Here is a 24,779-nt window from a genome sequence, read left to right as displayed (position 1 = left end):
TGGCCTATCGTAGTTTTGAATTTGATTTGAAAGGCATTTTGAGTTTCCTGATTGGAAAGGATGAAAATCCGTAGTTTTGGAGTGTCTTGAATGTTTTACGTTTTGGGCGTACAACCCTGATTTAATATGTCACCGTTAGTTGCAATGATCAATAGTTTTGATAAGTATAGCTAACGGATTAATGGGCATTTCTGGTTACTCTGATCGATAGATTCGATTGTCGCGAGCAGCAAATTAAATGTGTTTTAAATTTTATGTATTTTTTATCTCTTGTCTAATGCGATTAATAGATTTAGTCGGGTCAAGAAGAGAATTAATTGATGGTTAATGTTTTGCCCAAATGGGCAGTGGGATTGGGCAAACCCTAATAGTGTAAACCTTTCTAGGGTTTTATTGTGATTATAATAATTAAAATTTTGATTAAATAAATTAAATCGGACAACCAGGATAAATCGGGGAAATACTTCTAAATCCTAATTATAGGCTAATCCTAATTTAATTATATTATTAATTTAATTAGATTAAATATAAATAATTAATTTCTAATCCAAACAATTAAATAACAAAATAGAAAAAATAGATAATAACACCTGGGCTGCAATCCTGTGCTATCGGCTCTTGAGTGTACATGGTGGAACCTCAGTCCTAGGGCGTTGGATCTGATCCTATGTTGAATCTAATGGTGGTTGGCTGATGGTACATGATAGGACTGTGCGCGCAGGGACCACTGGATCGAGAAACATGTAATTTCTCTAACAATCATAACGTTGGGAGTGGGGATCGAACCTCCTCCCTTGTAGTCACATATGTCCCTCTTTTGCCATTCATGTTGCGATGATAACTTGATAAAATTACAATACCAATGGAATTTAACACAAACAAGGTCAGATAAAAATAAAAAAACAAAAAAACAAGGTCCACGCCCCATCTTCATCTTTCTCAGGGGATTTTTTGAGAACAGATATTTCCAATGGGTTGCTGTTATGCTGAGTGGTAATAGTTGATTGGTAGCGGTGCATTCGAAGGCGGATTGGAGCGGCCGTGCGTTGAGGGCGTCTGGGTGGTGTGGCGACGACAGTGATGATGGTGGAATGCTCGTGGCGGTGTGCGGTTGAGACACAGAGGGAGAGATCGGAGATGAGGTCTCCGGTGATGCACTGGGTTCGCGGTTTGGAGACAGATCGTCGGAGGAAGCATTGTGTAGAACGATTGGAGGAGGGTGTGTAAATACTCCCGGCGAGAATCTTGCGTCTGTGCGGGGGAAACCCTTTTAATCCTTGTGTTGCCTTCTAAATTTTTTGTGCAGGTTGTTGAAGTTGTCCGCTGATGAAGATGTTGTTTCCTTGAAGGTTCGGTGCTGCAAATCTAAAAACAAAAGAACAACAAAAAAAGGAAATCGCAAGTGATTTTGATAGTGTTGTGTAGCTGACTTTACAAACTTAGTATTAGATGGTTTTCTTCCCTTTTTTTACTGTTCATGTATATGCCAATGCGTGAAAGTATTAGTTTTCAGAAAAAGTCTGTTCTTTTTACCCTGAGAAAAATAAGGGTTGTGTTGATATGTGTCTCTTTTTTGAAATTAGGATTCAACTCTCTTTTTTTTCGGTCCCCTCCCCCCCCCCCCCCCCTTTGTGTACAAAAAATATCCCTTTTTATATTGGTCAATTTTAGGTTTTTTCACACTCAATGGGCCTATTACCTAAACCCAAAATAAACTAAACCAAATAATACTAATTAATAATAATACTTACAAATAAAGGATAATTTTAAAATTAATAATTAGCAACAATAATATAAAGATATTAATAAATTGGACCCAACATCTAATTAGCATACTTAACAATCCAATAAAAGTAGACTGTACCCCAATAATTAATCAGTTAATAGTTTTTTTTATGATCAAACGCTCGGGCTCAAATACTCCGTGATCCTAACTCCCATTTTTTGAAATTAGGAATGTCAAACCCCATGACTCTTAATTTTGACCCTTAATGAATTAAAAGACCTGAATTGATCGGGCAAATTTTGGGGTATGATAGCTGCTCCTGTTCATTCTTCTTAGACTTGAAGAGTCAGATAGGCACGTTTACCTATCGTGATATAAAGGTAGAAGATGATTGAACACTAAAATGCCCTGAAATTTGCATTCGTTGAGGAGAAGTTTCGTGGGAGATGGGCTTAACGATGCCACCCAAGGTAAATACCATTTTTCAGAATGTGAAGCAAATGTTTTTTGGAAGGAACCAGGTGCTTTGATTGTAGCATGGCCTAAAAAGGCAATCTCGATTTTATGCAATGTTATGATGCATGCGATGTATGATGCAGCGGGCTTCTCAAAATAAATGAGAGCGATGTATATATATGCATTATGTATGAATGAGGTATGTAATTGAATGATGCATGATTGTTAGTTGAAGTATGTTAGTAACTTTGGAAAAAATAAAACCTTTGTGTGTTAATGATGATGTTTTGGAGAAGATCACTGCCGAGGGACTAACGTGATAAACCCAATTGTGGAACCCTTTGTAGAATCGTGTTGCGAAACCCTTTGTGAACCTCTTTGTAGTCTTGAAGAATATCACTGCCGTGGGACTAACGTGATAAACCCATTTGAGAAACCCTTTGTAAAACCATATTGTAAAACCCTTTGTGAACCCCCTTTGTAGTCTTGAAGAGTATCACTGCCGAGGGACTAACGTGATAAACCACATTGAAGAATCTTTCATAAAACCCTTTGATCACTGCCGAGGGACTAACGTGATGGGTAAACGTAGCTATCAATAGCGACGACTCGCAGTTTGTGAACCCCACTTACTATAGTTCTCGTAAGTTTCCGTAGTTTGTGACCCCCACTTACTATAGTTCTAGTAAGTTTCCGTAGTTTGTGAACCCCAAAAGGATCACTTGATATAGCTCTAGCAAGTTCACCTGCACCAATAGGATTACTTGTCATAGCTCTGACAAGCTCACCCACACCATTTGGATCATCTGCCCTTGTTCGGACAAATTTCACCTACACCATTTGGATCATTTGCCCTGGTTCGGACAAATTTCACCTGCACCATTTGGATCATTTGCCCTGGTTCAGACAAATTTCACCTACACCATTTGGATCATTTGCCCTGGTTTGGACAAATTTAACCTACACCATTTGGATCATTTGCCCTGGTTCGGACAAATTTCACCTGCACCATTTGGATCATTTGCCCTAGTTCGGACAAATTTCCCCTACACCATTTGGATCATTTGTCCTGGTTCGGACAAATTTGACCTGCACCATTTGGATCATTTGCCCTAGTTCGGACAAATTTCACCTCCGCCATTTGGATCATTTGCCCTGGTTCGAACAAATTTCACCTACACCATTTGGATCATTTGCCCTGGTTTGAAAAATTTCACATACACCATTAGGAGTCACTTGCCCTTGTTCGGACAAGTTTACCTGCACCACAGGAATTACCTGCCATGGTTCTGACAAGCGTACCTGCATAAGAAGAGATCATTTACTATAGTTCTAGCAAACTTACCTGTATCAAAGGAGTTGCCTGCCATTGTTCTAACAAGCGTACCTGTCACAACACGGGGGTTGGAAACTCACGACACGTGGGTCGGAAAATACACCTATCACAAGACGAGGGTTGGAAACTCACGACACGTGGGTCGGAAAATACACCTATCACAACACGAGGGTTGGAAACTATGCTCTTGTAATATGTGAATGCAATAGATGATATGCATATGCTAATGTGTATGTATGTATGCTGATGTAATCCCGGGATTTTATCTCCTTATTGAACCCGTTGAACTTGTTTACTCCATGCTTGCACCTATACCATGACTATGCTTATGCTGGCTTGGTAATGTTTATGTATGTGGATAATGCTTATGTTTATGTTGATTGATGCAGCGAGTGGAACGAAGTGATGTCTTCTATAAGACTACCTGAAAAGGTTTTTGGAATGGATAGGAAAATTTGGCTTAAAGAAGACTACCTGAAAAGGTTCTTAGAAAGGATAGAAATTTGTCTTAAAGAAGACCACATGGAAAGGTTCCTGAAAAGGATGACAATTTGTCTTAAAGACCACCTGAGAAGATTCCTTGAAAGGATCGTGCGATTTGTCTTAGAGAAGACTACCTGAAAAGGCTGACAGATGTCTTGAAAAAGATTACCTTGAAAGGTTCTTAGAAAGGACGATAATTGTCTTAAAGAAGACCACCTAAAAAGGTTCTTGGAAAAAGAATATCTTAAAGAAGACTACCTAAAAAGGTGCGGTGTGATGTATCGACCAATGTATGCATGATTTATGTATTTGCATGATGCTCCAATGCTAGGTTGTAGGTAACCAAGAGCGTATATAGCTTGCTAAAGTTGTAGGTTTGTCTGATAAGGTGGGGTGTGATGCTAGTGCGACTTCCCAATCCTTGTTTTCTTGAATTTTGAAGATCGTAATTAGGAGAAAGATTTGTTTGATATTGTAAAGTGTGAGGATGCTTTTTCCTTTTGTTGTGCGCCTTGCCCCGGTTTGACCCTTTGAATTACTCCACGCCTTTGAATTTTCGAAGTCCTCCATGTCTTTCACCTTCTGCAATTCGCACCTTTAACCTTTTCGAGGTTCTCCACACCTTTAACCTTTTGAGGTTCTCCACGCCTTTACCCTCTCGAGATTCTCCACACCTTTAACCTTTTGAGGTTCTCCATGCCTTTAACCTCTCGAGGTTCTCCACACCTTTAACCTTTTGAGGTTCTCCAAACCTTATGGATTTGATATCCAATGCCCCAATGTTTATTGGAAAAAGGTGCCTATGATCTCCAAGCCGTGAAGGAAACTCCCCGAGAAATAACCTTGTCATATGCTTTGATGTTTAGATTGGAGGGTATGCTCTTGATCTCCAGGATATGGAAGGTTATCCATGATGTTCTATCCTTTTAAGTTTCTCCCATGTTTGACATGCCCCTGATTGTTATTGCTTCGAGGTGTGCCTCAAATCGATTGAACCTTAGGATGAATGCTCCTAGTTAATAGGATGTTTGATTGCATGCCCCTGTGATCCTTGAAATTTTGCCCCTATTTAGGAGAACCCCCTATATGTAGTTCCCCCATTCCAGAGTCTTTATTAGAAGTGATCGCCTTTGATTAACCAATTTTGAGATCTCCTCGATGCTAAGTGTATATTCGTAGATGACGTTGTACCCTTTGAGAAGTAACTCCAATGCGATGCGTATGCAAGTTTTGAAGTCGAAGTCCGTTATGAATTAGGACTGGATGATTTAGAAATGAATGCTTGAAGAAGCGTAGTGATTTAGAGATAGTTTTAACAACCCTCGGAGTCGGTATAACAAAATCCTGCTTAATATGCTTTCATGGTTAACCTTGCCTCAATTAGGACTTTTGAATGTTGTAACTTGGCCTGGTTCATGTTTTAAGAAACAATGGATATCAGGCTCAAAATTCTATTTATCCCAACCCCTTTCTCCTTGATGTTCTTCAAATCCTAAGAATTCTCCTAATCCAATGAATGTGCTTTGTTTGTAAGAGAATCGTTTCAATTATTGATGTTTTGCAGAACCTTTAGTAGGGATCCAAGCATTGATGTGAAGCTTTGATGATTTAGCAGTCACAAGATTATCCTTTGTATTTCGCCTTTGTTTTTATCCCTTATTTTTGCATGAACCAATTCCTTTGAATTTGATCCATCGGGATGCCCTAATTTTTGCCTAAGCCATTATTGTTTTCTTTCATGAAATTTTCCATTTTGACTTAGCGGGCGTTTTTTCTCCTTTTTATTTTGAATGCTCCTTTTGAGATTGATCCTTGGATATTGAATGTTGTGACTGCCATGTTGATTTTGATTTGCAAGCTTCGTCTTTGATATGTCCTCGATCTTGAATGATATATTGAGGAAGAAGATGTTGTGTCCATTGCTCCCTCATTCTTGGATGAATGCGAGGAAGAAGATATGCTTGAACCTTTGCTTTGCTTGATCCTTATGCTTGAACCTTTGCTTCATTGATTGATTCTCTTGTCAAACAAAATACGCCATTGAATTAATTGAAATCTACCCTGCCCATGGTTAAAATCAAGGTTTATTTGAAAAGTAGAAACAAATTCCAACTTCTGGCTCGAGGGGGTGACGAGGGATTAACATCCTTATATCTCCACTGTTTGGGAATTGAAACAATGCCTGTACATCGTCGGTTCGGTCTTACCTTGAAAGCATATGTTTAGCTGGACTTAGTTATTTGTATTCGTCATTCTCCCTTAAGTTTGTTAATAACCCTAAATTTGAAAAAGAAAAGAATAGAAGTGTGCGAGTGGAAAGTCGTAGTGGTGAGCGAATGAATTGACTCCAAAACCTGCATGATCATCCCATTAGAATTGCTAATCCGAAGGTACAACTTTTATCCTGAGAAACACTTAGCGATCATAGGGTTTGAAATTATGACATGATAAACACCTATTGATCCCAGGGACAATCTCCTTTGTAGATCCATTGATCTTGTTTTACTCCTTAGCTCTTTAGACTTGTAGAAGTAAGGGCAACCTCGAATTTTCCTTGGGCACGTCAAACCTGTCGGGAATAAATTGTTAGCGGTGGGTTTTCGTCGTATCGGAACTTCATGAGTTTCCTTTGACTGAACCTCTTTTGCTTTTTTTTTAGGATAGTATCACACCGTTCGTAACCTTCAGATTTTGTAGATTGATAGAGGAAACCTATGACACTTTTGCCCCTTGGTGTGGAGTTAACACATGTCGCATTCCCTCCATCGTATTTGTGCATCATCGTTTAAGATATTGTCCTAGTTGGACTAATCCTTGCCCCCAGGTTATCATAGAGTGTCCTTGTAAATTTGATATGTTCTAAGACGAACCTCTTTTTGACTAGATACCCCTTGAGTCTATCTATGAGGGAACTTCTTTGTTGAACTAATCATTGCTCGATGATAACCTTTGGTGTATGTACAACCCTGTTACGAAAAGGCATGGACATGCGGCATGACGAAAGGCATCCTTTTTCCTCCTTGTGAGACCATGTTCGTTCTCGATAATTTATCCTCCTTTCTCCATAGTCTACGATCCTTTTGATTTTTTTGTCTCGGGAAATCGGCTAGCGCGGTAGGTGCGGATGCGAGTGAAGATGGAAGTGCAAATGTAGATGCAAATGTATGACTGCATGAAAATGTGAATGCATGGATATGCGAGAGACTCCTTGTATTATAACTCCTTGTATGCAATGTAGACGTGTGACATATGATCCTATGGATAGCCTTAGAGGCGACATTAGACCCTCGTGGAATCTTTGCAGGATAAATGTTATGACACGCTAAGGGAAATCCCTTAGATTCAAGAATATGTAGAAGGTAGCGGCTGGTGACCATTCAAAACAGTCACCAAGTCTCATGGCCATCGAGAGGCCGTTCGACATGTACCAACGAAGATGTCCTTCGAACGAAGGATGCGATTTTAGAAGTAGAATCCCTATAGCATAGGGTGAAGGATAGAAAAACACTTAGAAAGGGAGGGGGGGTTGAATAAGTATAGCTTTAAAACTTGTAAGATAAAAACAATTTGCACAATGATTTTTATCCTGGTTTGTTGTTAACTAAACTACTCCAGTCCACCCCCTTGGAGTGATTTACCTCACCTGAGGATTTAATCCACTAATCACACAAGATTACAATGGTTTTCCACTTAGATAACTTCTAAGTCTTCCAGAGTATTCTGATCACAACCTGGTCACTCTAGGAACAAACTGCTTAGATACCCTCTAAGACTTTCTAGAGTATACTGATCACAACCTGATCACTCTAGTTCTTACAAATTAATGTAAACAAATTCTTATAAGAGTTACAATGCTTCTTGATAAGCTATTATCACAACTGTGATTTTTCTCTTAAGTTTAAGCTTAATCTCACAAAGATATTACAACAGCAATGTAGTGAGGTTGAAGATGAAGTTTGAGAGCTTTTGAATTTGACAGCGTTTATGTATGTATGCGCAAAGTTGTGTTCAACTTCTCTTCAGAACTTCTATTTATAGGCGTTTGAGAAGATGACCGTTGGGAGCATTTAATGCGTTGCGTGAACCATACAGCATTGCATTTAATGTTTCACTCTTTTGTCAACTACCTCGAGCCTTGCTTTCGCTCTGTCTACTGACGTTGCCTTTAATAGCTTCTAACGTTCCTTTTGTCAGTCAGCGTAGCCTGCCATCTTGTACTTGCTTCTGATCTGATGTTTGTGTAAACAACGTTTGAATATCATCAGAGTCAAACAGCTTGGTGCAGAGCATCTTCTTGTCTTCTGACCTTGAAGTGCTTCTTAGTGTGATACCATGAGAACTTCAGTGCTTCTGCTTCTGATCTCAAGTTCTTCTGATGCTTCCATAGACCATGTTCTGATTCTGTTTGACCATCTTCTGATGTCTTGCCAGACCATGTTCTAATGTTGCATGCTGAACCTTCTGAGTCAGTGCTTCTTGCGCTAATTTTGTGCATACTCTTTATGTGATTCCTGAAATGGAAATTGCATAGGATTAGAGTACCACATTATCTCATACAAAATTCATATACATTGTTATCATCAAAACTAAGAATATTGATCAGAACAAATCTTGTTCTAACAATCTCCCCCTTTTTGATGTTGACAAAAACATATATAAATGATATGAATTTGCAATCAGAATATCAGACGGCTAAAGACAATTACACAGTTATAGCATAAGCATATAAACATAGTGTGTGAATATGTCTCCCCCTGAGATAAATAATCTCCCCCTGAAATAAATACTGGAAGAAATTTATAAATAAAGGACTTTTCTGAGTATTTTCCATTTCAGTTGAGACGATCACATATGCTTAGATCTTCAGAACATTCATAGCTTCTACTTCTTGCTTCCATAGGACAGCTTCAGAGCTTTGAATTTCTTCTGGAATCATTGCATGCTAGATTGTATCAGAACATTGTTGAATGTACCAGAGCATCATCAGAGCATCTCTACATCCTGAAATGTTACAGAACAAACTAAACGACAAAAGTCAGAGCATGAATGAATCAGAACATAAAATATGTATCAGAACATATAATATGTATCAGAGCATAAACAATAATGTTTCAGAGCATATTAAGAACAAAAACATGCATTAGAACATATAAGGAATAAGAATGTGTTAGAGCATATTCTATCATCAGAATATCATAACATTCTTCCTTCTTGCTTCTGATCTTGAAGCTTCACAGCACTCAGCTTGCTTCAATTTCAGAACATTCTTCCTTCTTGCTTCTGATCTTGAAGCTTCACAACACTCAGCTTGGTTCAATTTCCATGAGCTTGTTTCTATATAGAATTGCTTTTCCTCATGTCTTTGCTTCTCATGTTGAGCTTTTTAGAATGTCTTCAATCCTGCAAAATACTCAAAGACATAGAACTTGCAAATTCTGTTATAAATGTGGAGACTTACTCCCATCAACTGATAATATAAATCAGATCATTTATCACATTTTCTCCCCCTTTTTGTCTTAACATCAAAAAACATAAAAGATTCAGATGAAAAACAAACAATATGAGAGAAAAGAAGATAATTTTCATTAATTTCCAAAAGAAAATTATCAGAAGATACACGGAAGATGCATAGATAACGGATGCAAGAACAAAGGTAACAACTAAGACACAAAAAGACTACGACGAACCTAGCTTAGACATAATCTTGGCCAGCATGTCATGAATCCCAGCATTGCTCTCAGCCTGCTTCACCATGAATGAGCGAAAATCATCGTTGATATCATCTTGCTTGTCCATACGAGAAGCCAGATCAGCTTGATTCTTCTGAATAACCTCTAGAGTCTTCACCAGAAGAGAGGGTTCACCAGAAGAAGCTTCACAACTTCTATTCAGCGGGACATCATTCTCAACTGCAGCATCCATTGTGAGATCATCATCATGATTTTCCTCATCAGGAATAGTCCCAGCAAGATGAATCTCAACAACAGCTTCTTCCCTAGAAGCATCTTCTTCATACTCAGGAGCAGGAAGATCAGAATCTCCATTCTCAAGTGCTTGAAGAATGGCAGCAAGATTCCTTGGTGGAGTAGGACCTTCAACTTCAGGAGGATAAACTGTAACATCCTATTTTTATTAGATTTAATTAATTAGGATTATTTGATAATTGATAATTGTTTATGTGTTTTATTTAATTATTGCTTGCGCGATAATTATTTAATTGGGTGACAATACGTTATTTAGCTAATTAATAAATGGTAGAATTTTATTTGAAATTAGTTAAATGGGCTTAGTTGAGTGAGAAAGAGTATTAGGTGGGTTAAGCCCAATGAGATAATGAGAGTTAGGAGAGAATTTTATGAGTTAACCTAAATTAGATAGAAAGATAGAAAGAAAAGTAGAGAAGAGAAAAGAGGCAAAAGAGTAGAAGAGAGAAGTGGAGAGGATTGTAGATTCTTGAATTTAGAAGGAGAAATTCAAGAGGTAAGGGTTTGAATACAAATTCTTGTAGAATCTATGATTGGGTAATGTTGTATGTGTTAAAACATAGGATTTCACTTTGGGTATTTTCATAATCCATGAGATTTGTGTTATTTGATGTTGTTTATGCTTGGAATGGGTAGAAATAACATGTAATTCATGATTCTTTACTTGATTCTATGGGTGGGTTTTGATTTATAACATGTTGGATGAAAAGAATGTAAAAACCTAACTTTGGGATTTGGGTGAAATTCATGGATTTGCATGATTAATGAAACTTGGATGAATCTAAGGATACATATGGGTTATGTGTATATTATGTATGTGAAATTCGTGTGCAAATAATGAACTGAACTGTGAATTGAGTAATGAAATGAAAAAGAGGGAACTATGCTGAGTTTACACAGAAAATTCATTTTTCGCTGTGTTCGCGACGCAAACGAGAGGTGGCGGCGCGAACTGAATGAATTTTGAAATGATTTGGTTCTGCCTTGTACTTCGCGGCGCGCACATGTGGATGCGGCGCGAACTGAATGCATTTTTGAGATACCTTGTTCTGTCTGTTACTTCGCGGCGCGACCAAGGGTTGGCGGCGCGAACTATATTCAAAAATATTTTCTTGTTTGTTTAAGACTTGGCTTGCATACCTATTACTTCTATATGTTCGATATGTGTTATTAATTGATTAAATAACATGTGTGAGGTGTAATTGAATGTATTATGTAATGGAATGCTAAATGATAATTGTGTTGAGATTGGATTGAATTGCATGTTGTGTAATGTTGTGCAAGGTTGGAAAGATGTGATTGTGTAGTTTAAGAGATAGAGAGATCGTCTTAAATGCATGAGTCTTGTTTTGTTGCACACGTACACATGCATGAGTCTTTGAAAGTGGCAATGTTGGGTAATCTCGCGAAGGTTATTTACTTGTCCCAAACCTAACGAGTACGGGGTTTGAAAGCTTAACGAGTATGGGGCTTTGTGGTGGTTATCTAGTCTAGAGAGAATGACAATCGGCATGACCGGAAATGATAACGGAGGAATCCACATGCATATCGCATAGAGTCACACTTGAGTCGCACGTGTCGGTGTGAAATGTTGTTATGTGTGATTATGTGGTATGAATGTGTGGATGCGAATTTGATTGATATGCATGTATGTGGAATGATGAATCATTTTATATGAAATAGAGAATGTGATGAGAATGAGATATATGTGATTAATACATATTTGATGTGAAATGTGAAATATATATGTATGAGTGATATATGTGTATATATGTAAATTGGCAATATATGAGGCTGTGAACTAATTGTGATGATTAATTGAGTTAAACATGTTAACTTTATATTGGAGATAAATACAAGTTTTGTGAAGAGTGATGAATTCTCGAAATGTATGCTTACTTATGTTGCATTTCCCATTATCATATTTTCTATTTAGAATTTGAATTCTCACCCTTCTGTTTGAATGTTATCCTTCGTTGACAACGTGCAGGTTCCGACGAGTAGTAGCTTGTCCGAGGATTTAGCTGAGGAGCTCCTGAGTTTGTTATTGGATTAGGTAGCGAGTCATATGTTCTGATCATGTAACACTTGGGGGGATTTTATTTAGACTTATGCTTATGTTTGGATATTGCTATTTCCTATGTTTTGTTGGATATTCGGATGTATTTGTTTGAGATTCCGGATATGTTGTTTGAGGCTATGTGGCCAAGATTGTGGATTTAAATGTTAATTCAATATTGGTAGATGAATATAGTATGGGATATATTCATTGAAATTTTAATAGCAATTCTATTGTTTTCCGCAAGCGTTTATGCATAATGTATGAAAGCATGAGATTTACATTGTGTTACAAATATGATCTTTGCATATTAAGAATGTTGGATGTTTTGCTTTAGGTTTTCATTGTGATGAAAATAACATGTGACTCCCTTTTCCTTATGCATGATTACTCTGTGTGATTGTATGATATATTTGGGGTTAGAAAAGGGAAGTTACATTAGTGGTATCAGAACATGATCGACTAGTTGGTCAGAGTCGTTAATGTCTTTAATTCCGTTGTATTAGATTTGTGTATCTGACACGATCGATACTATTTAGTTTGTTTTGGGTTGTTGGTTGTCGTAGGACGATGGTGGCTGGAAGGAACGATGATGCCATTGCTGATGCATTGAGGATGTTGGCTGGATCTCTTTGCCAAATGCCTCAAGCTAATGCTGGAAATCGGAATGGTGATGATAATGAGTATCGTGCTTTAGGGAAGTTCCAGAGGAACAATCCTCCTATCTTTGAGGGTGAGCATGAACCGGATAAAGCTCAAGCTTGGTTGAAGGCGATTGAGAAGATTTTTCGAGTCATGAATTGTACCGATGCTCAGAAAGTGCAGTTTGGTACTCACATGCTGGAAAAGGAAGCTGAGGATTGGTGGGGCAATATGGCTCAAAGATTTGATGAGGAAGGTATTCAAGTTACTTGGGATCGTTTCCGCGATGCATTTTTGGAAAACTATTTTCCAGAAGATTGCCATGGAAAGAAAGAAGTGGAATTCCTTGAGTTGAAGCAAGGAAATGGTACCGTGGCGGAGTATTCTGCTAGATTTCAAGAGCTTATCAAGTATTGTCCTCACTACAATACTATGAATGCGGAGAGGTCAAAGTGTTTGAAGTTTGTCAATGGTTTGAGACCGGATATCAAGAAGGCGATTGGTTATCAACAGATTACCCGTTTTGCTGAGTTGATCAATAAGAGTCGGATTTATGATGAGGATAGTAGGGAGAGTGCTTCTCACTACAAGGCGATGAATGATAAGAAAGGTCAATTCCGTGGAAAACCATACGACAATAAGAAGAAAGCTGGTTTTGGCGGAAAGCCAAGTGGGGGAGGATCTAGTGCTCCGATTAAGTGTTTTAAATGTGGAGTTGAGGGACATCGTGCTGTTAATTGTCCCAAAGTCAAGGTAACATGTTTCAAGTGTGGCAAGAGTGGTCACACAGCAAACGAGTGTAGAGGTGGTTCGAAGGTGACTTGCTACAATTGTGGAGAGCAAGGTCACATTAGCACCAAATGTGATAAGCCAAAGAAGGAACAAGCGAAAGGGAAAGTGTTTGCATTGTCTGGTGCGGAGGCTTCTACCGATGATAGGCTAATCCAAGGTACGTGCTTCATTAATGGTACACCTTTGATTGCTATTATTGATACCGGTGCGACACATTCTTTCATTTGTTTGGATTGTGCTAGGAGATTGAACCTTGTGTTATCGGATATGCGTAGGAGTATGGTTATTGATACACCTGCTATGGGTTCTGTTTCTACTTCTTTTGTGTGTTTGAATTGTTCTCTGAGTATTTTTGGTAGAAATTGTGGGATTGATTTGGTCTGTCTTCCGTTAGAGCAACTTGATGTGATTTTGGGTATGAATTGGTTAGAATTTAATCGTGTGTATATCAACTGTTTTGATAAGACTATCATTTTTCCTGAGATTGGTGTTAAGGAAGATTTGTTTTTGTCTGCGAAGCAAGTTGGTGAATCTGTTCAAGATGGGGCTGAATTATTTATGTTATTGGCAACCTTAGATGTTCATGAGAAGAGAACTATTAAGGAATTTCCAATAGTTTGTGATTTTGCGGAGGTATTCCCTGAGGATGTAAGTGATTTGCCGCCTGAACGTGAAGTTGAGTTTTCGATTGATTTAGTTCCTGGAACTAGTCCTGTATCGATGGCTCCATATAGGATGTCTGCTTCCGAGTTGAAAGAGTTGAAGAGTTAACTTGAGGATTTGTTGGAGAAGAAGTTTATTCGTCCTAGTGTATCGCCATGGGGTGCACCTGTTTTGTTGGTTAAGAAGAAGGAAGGTTCTATGAGGCTTTGTGTTGATTATAGGCAATTGAACAAAGTGACAATTAAGAACAAGTATCCACTTCCAAGGATTGATGATTTAATGGATCAGTTGGTTGGAGCTTGTGTGTTTAGCAAGATTGATTTGAGGTCTGGGTATCATCAGATTCGTGTGAAGGCGGAGGATATTCAGAAGACTGCTTTTAGAACGAGGTATGGTCACTATGAGTATTCTGCTATGCCGTTTGGTGTGACCAATGCACCTGGTGTATTCATGGAGTATAAGAATAGGATTTTTCATGATTATCTGGATAAGTTTGTGGTTGTGTTCATTGACGATATTTTGATCTACTCCAAGGATGAAGATGATCATGCTGAGCATTTGAGGATTGTGTTATCGGTGTTGAAGGAGAAAAGGTTGTTTGCTAAGCTTTCGAAGTGTGAATTTTGGTTAAAGGAAGTGAGTTTTCTTGGCCATGTGATCTCTAGTGGAGGTATTTCTGTTGACCCGTCGAAGATTGAAGCTATATCTCAATGGGAAGCTCCTAAGTCTGTTTCTAAGATTAGAAGTTTTCTTGGTTTGGCTGGTTATTATAGGAAGTTCATTGAGGGATTTTCTAAGTTATCTTTGCCGTTGACGTTGTTGACTAGGAAAGGACAAGCTTTCATTTGGACTTCGCAATGTGAATCGAATTTTCAAGAGCTTAAGAGAAGATTGACTTCTGCTCCTATTTTGATTTTGCCAGATCCGTTTGAACCGTTTGTGGTGTATTGTGATGCTTCATTGTTGGGTTTGGGAGGCGTTTTGATGCAAAAAGGGCAAGTGGCAGCTTATGCTTCAAGGCAACTTAAAGTTCATGAGAGGAATTATCCGACACATGATTTAGAGTTGGCCGCCGTTGTGTTTGTGTTGAAACTTTGGAGGCATTATTTGTTTGGATCAAGGTTTGACGTTTTCAGTGATCACAAGAGTTTAACGTATTTGTTTGATCAGAAAGAGTTGAATATGAGGCAACGAAGATGGTTGGAATTCTTGAAGGATTATGACTTTAGTTTGAACTACCATCTTGGAAAAGCAAATGTTGTAGCCGATGCATTGAGTAGGAAATCATTGCATATGTCTATGTTGATGATTCGAGAATTGGAATTGTTGGAACAATTTAGAGATTTGAGTTTGGTTTGTGAAACGACGTCTTCGTGTGTTAAGCTTGGTATGTTGAAGCTTACTAGTGATATTTTGGATGAGATTAGAGAAGGCCACAAATCGGATTTAAAATTGGTTGACATTATTACATTGATTAACCAAGGTAAAGGTGGTGATTTTCGGATTGACGAGAATGGCATTGTGAGATGTCGTGATCGAGTTTGTATTCCGGATGTTATGGATTTGAGAAAGAGAATTCTTGAGGAAGGGCATCGAAGTGGTTTGAGTATTCATCCCGGTGCTACTAAAATGTATCAAGACTTGAGGAAAATGTTTTGGTGGCAAGGTATGAAGACGGATATAGCGGAGTTTGTTTATTCGTGTTTGACTTGTCAAAAGTCAAAGATTGAACATCAAAAGCCGTCTAGTTTGATGCAACCGTTATCTATTCCCGAGTGGAAGTGGGATAGTATCTCTATGGATTTTGTTTCGGGTTTGCCAAGGACATTGAGTAATTGCGAGGCAATTTGGGTCGTTGTAGATAGATTGACGAAATGTGCTCATTTTATTCCGATGAGGATGGACTATTCGATGGAAAGACTTGCTAATTTATACATTGAGAAGATTGTGTGTTTACATGGTATTCCGTCAAGTATCGTTTCGGATAGAGATCCAAGGTTCACTTCTAGATTTTGGGAGGGTTTGCAAAGTGCTTTGGGTACGAAGTTGCGTTTGAGTTCGGCGTATCATCCGCAAACTGATGGTCAATCGGAGAGAACTATTCAGTCGCTTGAAGATCTTTTAAGGTCTTGTGTTTTGGAACAAGGAGGAAATTGGGATAGTTTCTTACCTTTGGTTGAGTTTACGTATAACAATAGTTTCCATTCGAGTATTGGAATGGCACCTTTTGAGGCTCTTTATGGTAGAAGGTGTAGAACTCCTTTGTGTTGGTATGAATCGGGGGAGAGTGTTGTGGTTGGACCCGAGTTAATTCAAGAGACTACGGATAAGATTAAGATGATTCAAGAGAAGATGAAGGCTTCTCAAAGTCGTCAGAAGAGTTACCATGATAAGAGGAGGAAGGCTCTTGAGTTTGAGAAGGATGATCATGTGTTTCTTCGAGTTACGCCAATAACGGGTGTTGGTAGAGCATTGAAGTCGTGTAAGTTGACGCCGCGTTTCATTGGTCCTTATCAGATTTCGGAGAGGGTAGGTGAAGTGGCATATCGGATTTCATTGCCACCGTCTCTTTCTAATCTTCACGATGTGTTCCATGTGTCTCAATTGAGGAGGTATATTGCGGATCCATCGCATGTTGTTCAATTAGATGATGTTCAAGTGAGGGATAATTTGACGGTTGATACATCACCTATGCGAATTGAAGATCGAGAGGTGAAGAAGCTTCGTGGTAAGGAGATTGCTTTGGTGAAAGTGATATGGGGTGGAGTGGCCGATGGTAATATCACTTGGGAACTCGAGGATAAGATGAAGGAATCGTATCCGGAGTTGTTTGTTTGAGGTAATTTTCGAGGCCGAAAATCTTTTAAGTGGGGGAGAGTTGTAACATCCTATTTTTATTAGATTTAATAAATTAGGATTATTTGATAATTGATAATTATTTATGTGTTTTATTTAATTATTGCTTGCGTGATAATTATTTAATTGGGTGACAATATGTTATTTAGCTAATTAATAAATGGTAGAATTTTATTTGAAATTAGTTAAATGGGCTTAGTTGAGTGAGAAAGAGTATTAGGTGGGTTAAGCCCAATGAGATAATGAGAGTTAGGAGAGAATTTTATGAGTTAACCTAAATTAGATAGAAAGATAGAAAGAAAAGTAGAAAAGAGAAAAGAGGCAAAAGAGTAGAAGAGAGAAGAGGAGAGGATTGTAGATTCTTGAAGTTAGAAGGAGAAATTCAAGAGGTAAGGGTTTGAATACAAATTCTTGTAGAATCTATGATTGGGTAATGTTGTATGTGTTAAAACATAGGATTTCACTTTGGGTATTTTCATAATCCATGAGATTTGTGTTGTTTGATGTTGTTTATGTTTGGAATGGGTAGAAATAACATGTAATTCATGATTCTTTACTTGATTCTATGGGTAGGTTTTGATTTATAACATGTTGGATGAAAAGAATGTAAAAACCTAACTTTGGGATTTGGGTGAAATTCATGGATTTGCATGATTAATGAAACTTGGATGAATCTAAGGATACATATGGGTTATGTGTATATTATGTATGTGAAATTCGTGTGATAATAATGAACTGAACTGTGAATTGAGTAATGAAATGAAAAAGAGGGAACTGTGCTGAGTTTACACAGAAAATTCATTTTTCGCTGTGTTCGCGACCCGAACGAGAGGTGGCGGCGCGAACTGAATGAATTCTGAAATGATTTGGATCTGCCTTGTACTTCGCAGCGCGCACATGTGGATGCGGCGCGAACTGAATGCATTTTTGAGATACCTTGTTCTGTCTGTTAATTTGCGGCGCGACTAAGGGTTGGCGGCGCGAACTATATTCAAAAATATTTTCTTGTTTGTTTAAGACTTGGCTTGCATACCTATTACTTCTATATGTTCGATATGTGTTATTAATTGATTAAATAACATGTGTGAGGTGTAATTGAATGTATTATGTAATGGAATGCTAAATGATAATTGTGTTGAGATTGGATTGAATTGCATGTTGTGTAATGTTGTGCAAGGTTGGAAAGATGTGATTGTGTAGTTTAAGAGATAGAGAGATCGTATTAAATGCATGAGTCTTGTTTTGTTGCACACGTACACAAGCATGAGTCTTTGAAAGTGGCAATGTTGGGTAATCTCGCGAAGGTTATTTACTTGTCCCAAACCTAACGAGTACGGGGTTTGAAAGCTTAACGAGTATGGGGCTTTGAGGTGGTTATCTAGTCTAGAGAGAATGACAATTGGCATGACCGGAAATGATAACGGAGGGATCCACATGCATATCGCATAGAGTCACACTTGAGTCGCACGTGTCGGTGTGAAATGTTGTTATGTGTGATTATGTGGTATAAATGTGTGGATGCGAATTTGATTGATATGCATGTATGTGGAATGATGAATCATTTTATATGAATTAGAGAATGTGATGAGAATGAGATATATGTGATTAATACATATTTGATGTGAAATGTGAAATATATATGTATGAGTGATATATGTGTATATATGTAAATTGGCAATATATGAGGTTATGAACTAATTGTGATGATTAATTGAGTTGAACATGTTAACTTTATATTGGAGATAAATACACGTTTTGTGAAGAGTGATGAATTCTCGAAATGTATGCTTACTTATGTTGCATTTCCCATTATCATATTTTCTATTTAGAATTTGAATTCTCACCCTTCTGTTTGAATGTTATCCTTCGTTGATAACGTGCAGGTTCCGACGAGTAGTAGCTTGTCCGAGGATTTAGCTGAGGAGCTCCTGAGTTTGTTATTGGATTAGGTAGCGAGTCATATGCTCTGATCATGTAACACTTGGGGGGATTTTTATTTAGACTTATGATTATGTTTGGATATTGCTATTTCCTATGTTTTGTTGGATATTCGGATGTATTTGTTTGAGATTCCGGATATGTTGTTTGAGGCTATGTGGCCAAGATTGTGGATTTAAATGTTAATTCAATATTGGTAGATGAATATAGTATGGGATATATTCATTGAAATTTAAATAGCAATTCTATTGTTTTCTGCAAGCGTTTATGCATAATGTATGAAAGCATGAGATTTACATTGTGTTACAAATATGATCTTTGCATTTTAAGAATGTTGGATGTTTTGCTTTAGGTTTTCATTGTGATGAAAATAACATGTGACTCCCTTTTCCTTATGCATGATTACTTTGTGTGATTGTATGATATATTTGGGGTTAGAAAAGGGGTGTTACATAAACAACTTCTGGAATGACCATATTGGGGGACTTCTCAAAAGGATTCTCTCTCAGAAAGTGAAACAGCCACTTGAAGTCTCTAGTCAGAACTAGATACTTAGGTCTCCAAACCACAATATCCCTGCAAGGATTGCCAGCCAGCTCATCAACATACATCCTCTCTTCAAGAACTCTCCTGTTTCTGATGGGATGATAGTATATACTATCATCAACTTCTAGACGATATCCATCATAACCAGGTACAACAGCCACTATTCTCTTCTGGACTTTCATAGCTTCAACATGAAAATCCTGTCGAAAGCTTCTCCAAAGATTTCGAGTAGAAACATCATTAAGGTCGTTATAGAAGGAATCTCTCAAGAGGTCCAGCCTACAGACAAATTCATGTTTGAACAGCTCAAGGAAGATACGAGGTTCAGTTTTAGGAGGATTGAAGGTGAATTTGTAGTCAGGGTAAAGAAGGCAGTATGGGTTGGATTTTCTGGAAGGTAAGGGATGGGATAGAGAAGGTGGAGATGATGTGGTTGATGATGATGGGATATCTGTGGGGAGGTTTGATGAGGATGGGATATCAGAAGGTGTTGGGGGACAGACATTTAGTGGAATAGGGTTTAAAACAGGTGAAGAAAGAGATGGTTGGGGAGGATTTGGTATGGTAAAAGTGTTGTGAGGTTCAGAAGGAGGAGGTTGGATACTGGTTGGAATGGGGAGAGAAGTTTGAGGTTCAGAAGAAGGAGGTAAGTAAATTTGCCTGAGAAAATTGCTAGTTCTTTCAGCACGGAAAGAATCCCTGATGTGCTGCTCTTGATATTCCTTGGAATTTACTTTGACAGGATCAAAAGTGACCCTCTGCTTCTTGGCTTGCTTGGCTTCTTCTTCTTGAGCCTATCTCTCCAGCCTTGCTTCTTTCTTCTTCTCATCCTTCTTCTGTAAGTCAGCCAGAGAAGGAAGAACTCTTCCACAAATCCATGCAGGATCAATAGAAGATTGAGCTCTTACAGAAGCTTCCAAATAACGCTTAACAACCTTGTTAAGTTCTTCTTTGAACAAGGAAGAAAAGCCTTCAACCGGAACTCTTCTGGTCAGAATATTTGGAAAGATTACTGGAACAGAAATCACTTTCGCAATGAGTTCCATTCTTTGTAGGTCAAAACCATTAATAACATCCCCTTGAATGACACCAAAGAACTTGGACGTTCCAATAGTCCTTAGAGAATCCAGCAAGTCACTTTCAATCAGAATGTCAGAAATCAATCTGGCAAAGGGAACCGCATTTCTTGGTAGGTGAGGAAACTTCTCGCGTTCTTCATCTTTTGACTCTTCAATATAAGTCTTCAAATTCTGAAAAAGAATATTGGAGATGTTGACTTCAATTCTTCTTCCAATGCAGAAGAGAGCATATTTATGATCAAGATTAATGTATATTGTGGAAAACGATCTCCTTCTATGATGGAGAGATCCGAGAATAATCTCAGGCCAAACTTGGTAGCATGGCTTCAACACACCAGTTTGATGAGATGAAATACCAGTAGCATTAGATATTTGTCTCTCAACTTGTGCCCAACAAACTCTGTAGGGAAGAGGACCAGTACTTCCTTCTTTATCATCCAGATTGTACAGCTTCCTAATCAACTTTTCAGTTATCACAACTTCATGCCCTAACACGAAGGAGATGATTGCAGTTGGAGTAACCGTTGCATGAGCCCAGAAGTCTTTCACTAATGCAGGATAAATTGGTCCAACCAATCTATCAAAGTAGTTTGACCAGCCTTGTGCCATTGTAGTAGCATTGGTGTTGAAACCATGTAATCTCAGATTTTCAAAATCTACCGAAGATTCACATAGAACTTCCATTTCTGATGAAGGAATGGAACAGGTCTTCAATGGAGCGTAACCATGCTTGCTAAAAAGAAGATGAGTAGAAGACATTTCTGCTTGGCTTGAGGAACTTGAAGACGGATTCATGGTGAAAAACTGGGTTTCGGTTACGAACCAGGGTTTATGCAATGAAAAGAAAGAGAGGGATGAATGAAGAGAGAGAAAGTAAAAAGATGAAATGAAAGTGAAGATGGGTATATAAAAGGATGGATTAAAAAAAATGCAATATGTTTTAAACGAAATGATTACAGAAAAACATGACATCAATTTGCATTTAATGAGATATGACGTTAGGAGAGATAAAGTGAGAAATTGACATGATTTGCACAGTTACCTAGGGCGGCGTCTCCTCAACTGTACGCATGCTTGTCCAAAAATAGTGAACACGTGTTCAATTTTTGGAAAACTGGTGACAGCTGTTTTACTTTAAAAGAGATTCTGAATCAACTTAGATAATGAAACGTCAGTAATAACAGAATTAGAACTTCTAATTGATCACTATCAGAACTTCTTATAAAAACAATCCCGATACATTTCAGAACTTAACCATACGTAAGAGCTTCTCATCTTCTCATTCTGGGCATAAATCCATACTGATATTCTTCAGAATGAACTTAAACCTATCTTCAGCAAGGGGTTTTATAAAGATATCAGCCCATTGATGGTCTATATCCACAAAGTTTAAAGAAAGAACACCCTTTTGAACATAGTCCCTAATGAAATGATGTTTAATCTCAATATGTTTAGCTTTGGAATGTAAAATAGGATTCTTAGATAAACATATGGCAGAAGTATTATCACAAAAGATAGGAATGTTAATCTCATATATTTGATAATCTTCTAGTTGACTCTTCATCCAGAGCATTTGTGTGCTACAACTAACAACAGCAACATATTCTGCTTCTGTAGTTGATAGGGCAATGGTAGCTTGCTTCTTGCTGTACCGGGAGATGAAGAATCGTTTTCTTTAAACCAGAGCTCTTATTTGAGAAGTAAGCATTCTAACATCTCAAGGAGGTTTATTTGAGGTGATCCAAGCACCTGGATCACTTTTGTAAGTGGAGTAACACCATAGTCACTCTCACTTTGGAGCTTAAGCAATTAGAGGTCTGTAGAAGAATTCAGAAGGTGTCGAGCCAAGCCAAGCACATCAACATGTTCCTAGAGGTGTAGTGAAGCTATTCAGATGCCTGCAGGACATCTGTAACTACAAATTCATCAACCTCCATGTTCACTTGAAGCTCAATTTGAAGGAGTCGAGTTGGGCGATTCAGAAGGATTCAAGTCATAATAAGTATTCAGTTAGCATCACTGAGTCCCCAGGAAGCTTTTAGGATCACTCACACAAGCCTAGGTGTTCTCCATCATCCTCACGACCTCCATTTTCAGAGGTATTTATTCAAACCCCAACTCACTTATTCAAGTACTCTTTCTTATAAAGCTCGATACCAGTTCATTCAGTGTCCTTAGAGGATCAAAAGCCCTCTACTCTCATGCATTTATTCATCAACATCATCATTTAATTTTGTTTTCGAATTTTAGGGTTCTTCACGTATTTTGTTTAATTCAGTAGATATAGTTAATATAAATTTATGTAGTTATATATCTAGAATCGTGAGTGAATTTAGAGCAAGTTTGGTCTTTACATCTTTGCAAATGGTTGATAATTGAGAGAGTTCAGAATTTCAAAAATATGAAAGCTTGAGGTGGAAGATGACAATGGTGGTGGCGCGCAAAATTCAAATTCAAGGCTAAAGTTTATTTTATTTTGAATGGTGGTTGTTTTATAAACGACTAAATCGTTATAGCCCAGTGGTAAAGAGTGTCTGTGTGTTGCGCGTGCCCAAGGTCTGGGGTTCGAATCCCCCTCGCCCCAGACCTTTTGATTTTATTTCTTTTTTTACTTCTATACACTTGAATAACATATGTATTGCAATGGAGTCATTCCTTTGACACCAAGCGCGCGTTGGCCCAGTGGTGTTGTTTTTAGTGGTTGATTGCAAGGGCGTGGGCTCAAACCATGGTGAGACCAAAGCATCTTTTTTATCACTATTTTCTTTAATTTTCTTCACAAATTCAACCAATTAACTCACCTATCAAATTAAATCATTTTCACTTCATTTTTCACACACTTATCATTTAATATATCTATTTTATGAATAACCCAAAAAATCACAAAAATATTTGATATATATTTTTTAGGTTTAAAATAACAAATTTTTAAGTGTTTTAAAATACTTTAAATATAGTTTTCTATTGATTTTCAAAACCTAATCTCTTGTAAATATTTTTGTGATAAAACCCTAATCATGTAGGTCTTACTTAGGTATGGACTTTGTCTAAACCCTAATTAAGTTAACTTTTGTCGATTTTCAAAACTGTTTTCAGACCTTAATTAAACAGACGACTAAGGTTTTCCGACAACAAAGCCTTGTGTCATTTCAAATCTTTTCAACTGTTTTCATAAACAGTGAATAAAAGCATGGGCCTCTAATAGAGTGTAAGACCCAACACCTTCTTTCTTTTCATAGTTTGTTTTCAAAAACTGTATTTACAAAATCTCCTTTCTGTTTTCAAAACATTCTTCTGGTATTTGAAGGGCATTATTCCCGGTGAAACTCTTCAAATACCTATGTGACCTTTGTCCATCTTCACTTCTTCTGTTTTCAAAAACCTTTAACTGTTTATCATAAATATTCAACTATTATCAATAAACTGTTGGTAAGGCTTTGTGCATACTTCTTCAAAGGCCTCCACTCTATCCAAGTTAGGCTTTATAGCTTTCAATTTACAGTCTTTATTTAAATTACTGTCAAATATAGAACTATTTATATATTGTTTAGAACTACGTTTGAGTAAAACCTTAGGACAGTTAAACTATATACATATTATAGGACTATGGCCTAGGATTGAGAATGTCTTCCCGGTGAAGGCTCTTTCCTAATTAGAGATCTTTAGTTCAAACCCTCAAGATAAATTATTCCCGGTGAAACATCTTGAAAAAAGCCTTAGAACCCAAACTAGGACACATCCACCCAAAGAGGAATTATTCCCGGTGAAACCTCTTACCCATTTGCTTAGAGCCAAAATAAGTTCAAAAACCACATAGCTTTCTCTTGTGCTATAACAAGGACCCTCGATGACCCTCGATTAGCCTCCTCTTGGGCTTTGTACAAGGACCCACAGGCTTCTTAAAAGCATTTCCAGCTTCCTCTTGAGCTTGTATAAAAGGACCCATCAGGTTTCTTATAAACATAGGAACAGGTCTTTAGTTACCTTTTAGCCTATCCTAGTGAGTTTCTTCAATTCTTTAAACCAGACTTTAAACAAGCTAAGATTGTCTCAATCTCATATTGAGTACACCTTTTGGAATGAGAGACATGGACAATCTCTGTCACCCTTATCTTCATCAATTTTCCTTAGCAGAGTCTAGGATCCATAGTTATCTATCCTAAGTCAGTGTCAGCCTTAATCTTGGGCTTTAAACAAGAAGTCTCAATTAGATAATATT

The sequence above is a fragment of the Vicia villosa genome, linkage group LG1 (assembly GCF_029867415.1).
Source record: "Vicia villosa cultivar HV-30 ecotype Madison, WI linkage group LG1, Vvil1.0, whole genome shotgun sequence".
Classification (NCBI taxonomy): Eukaryota; Viridiplantae; Streptophyta; class Magnoliopsida; order Fabales; family Fabaceae; genus Vicia; species Vicia villosa.
The sequence above is the reverse complement of the archived record's forward strand: the minus strand, read 5'-3'. Positions refer to the sequence as shown.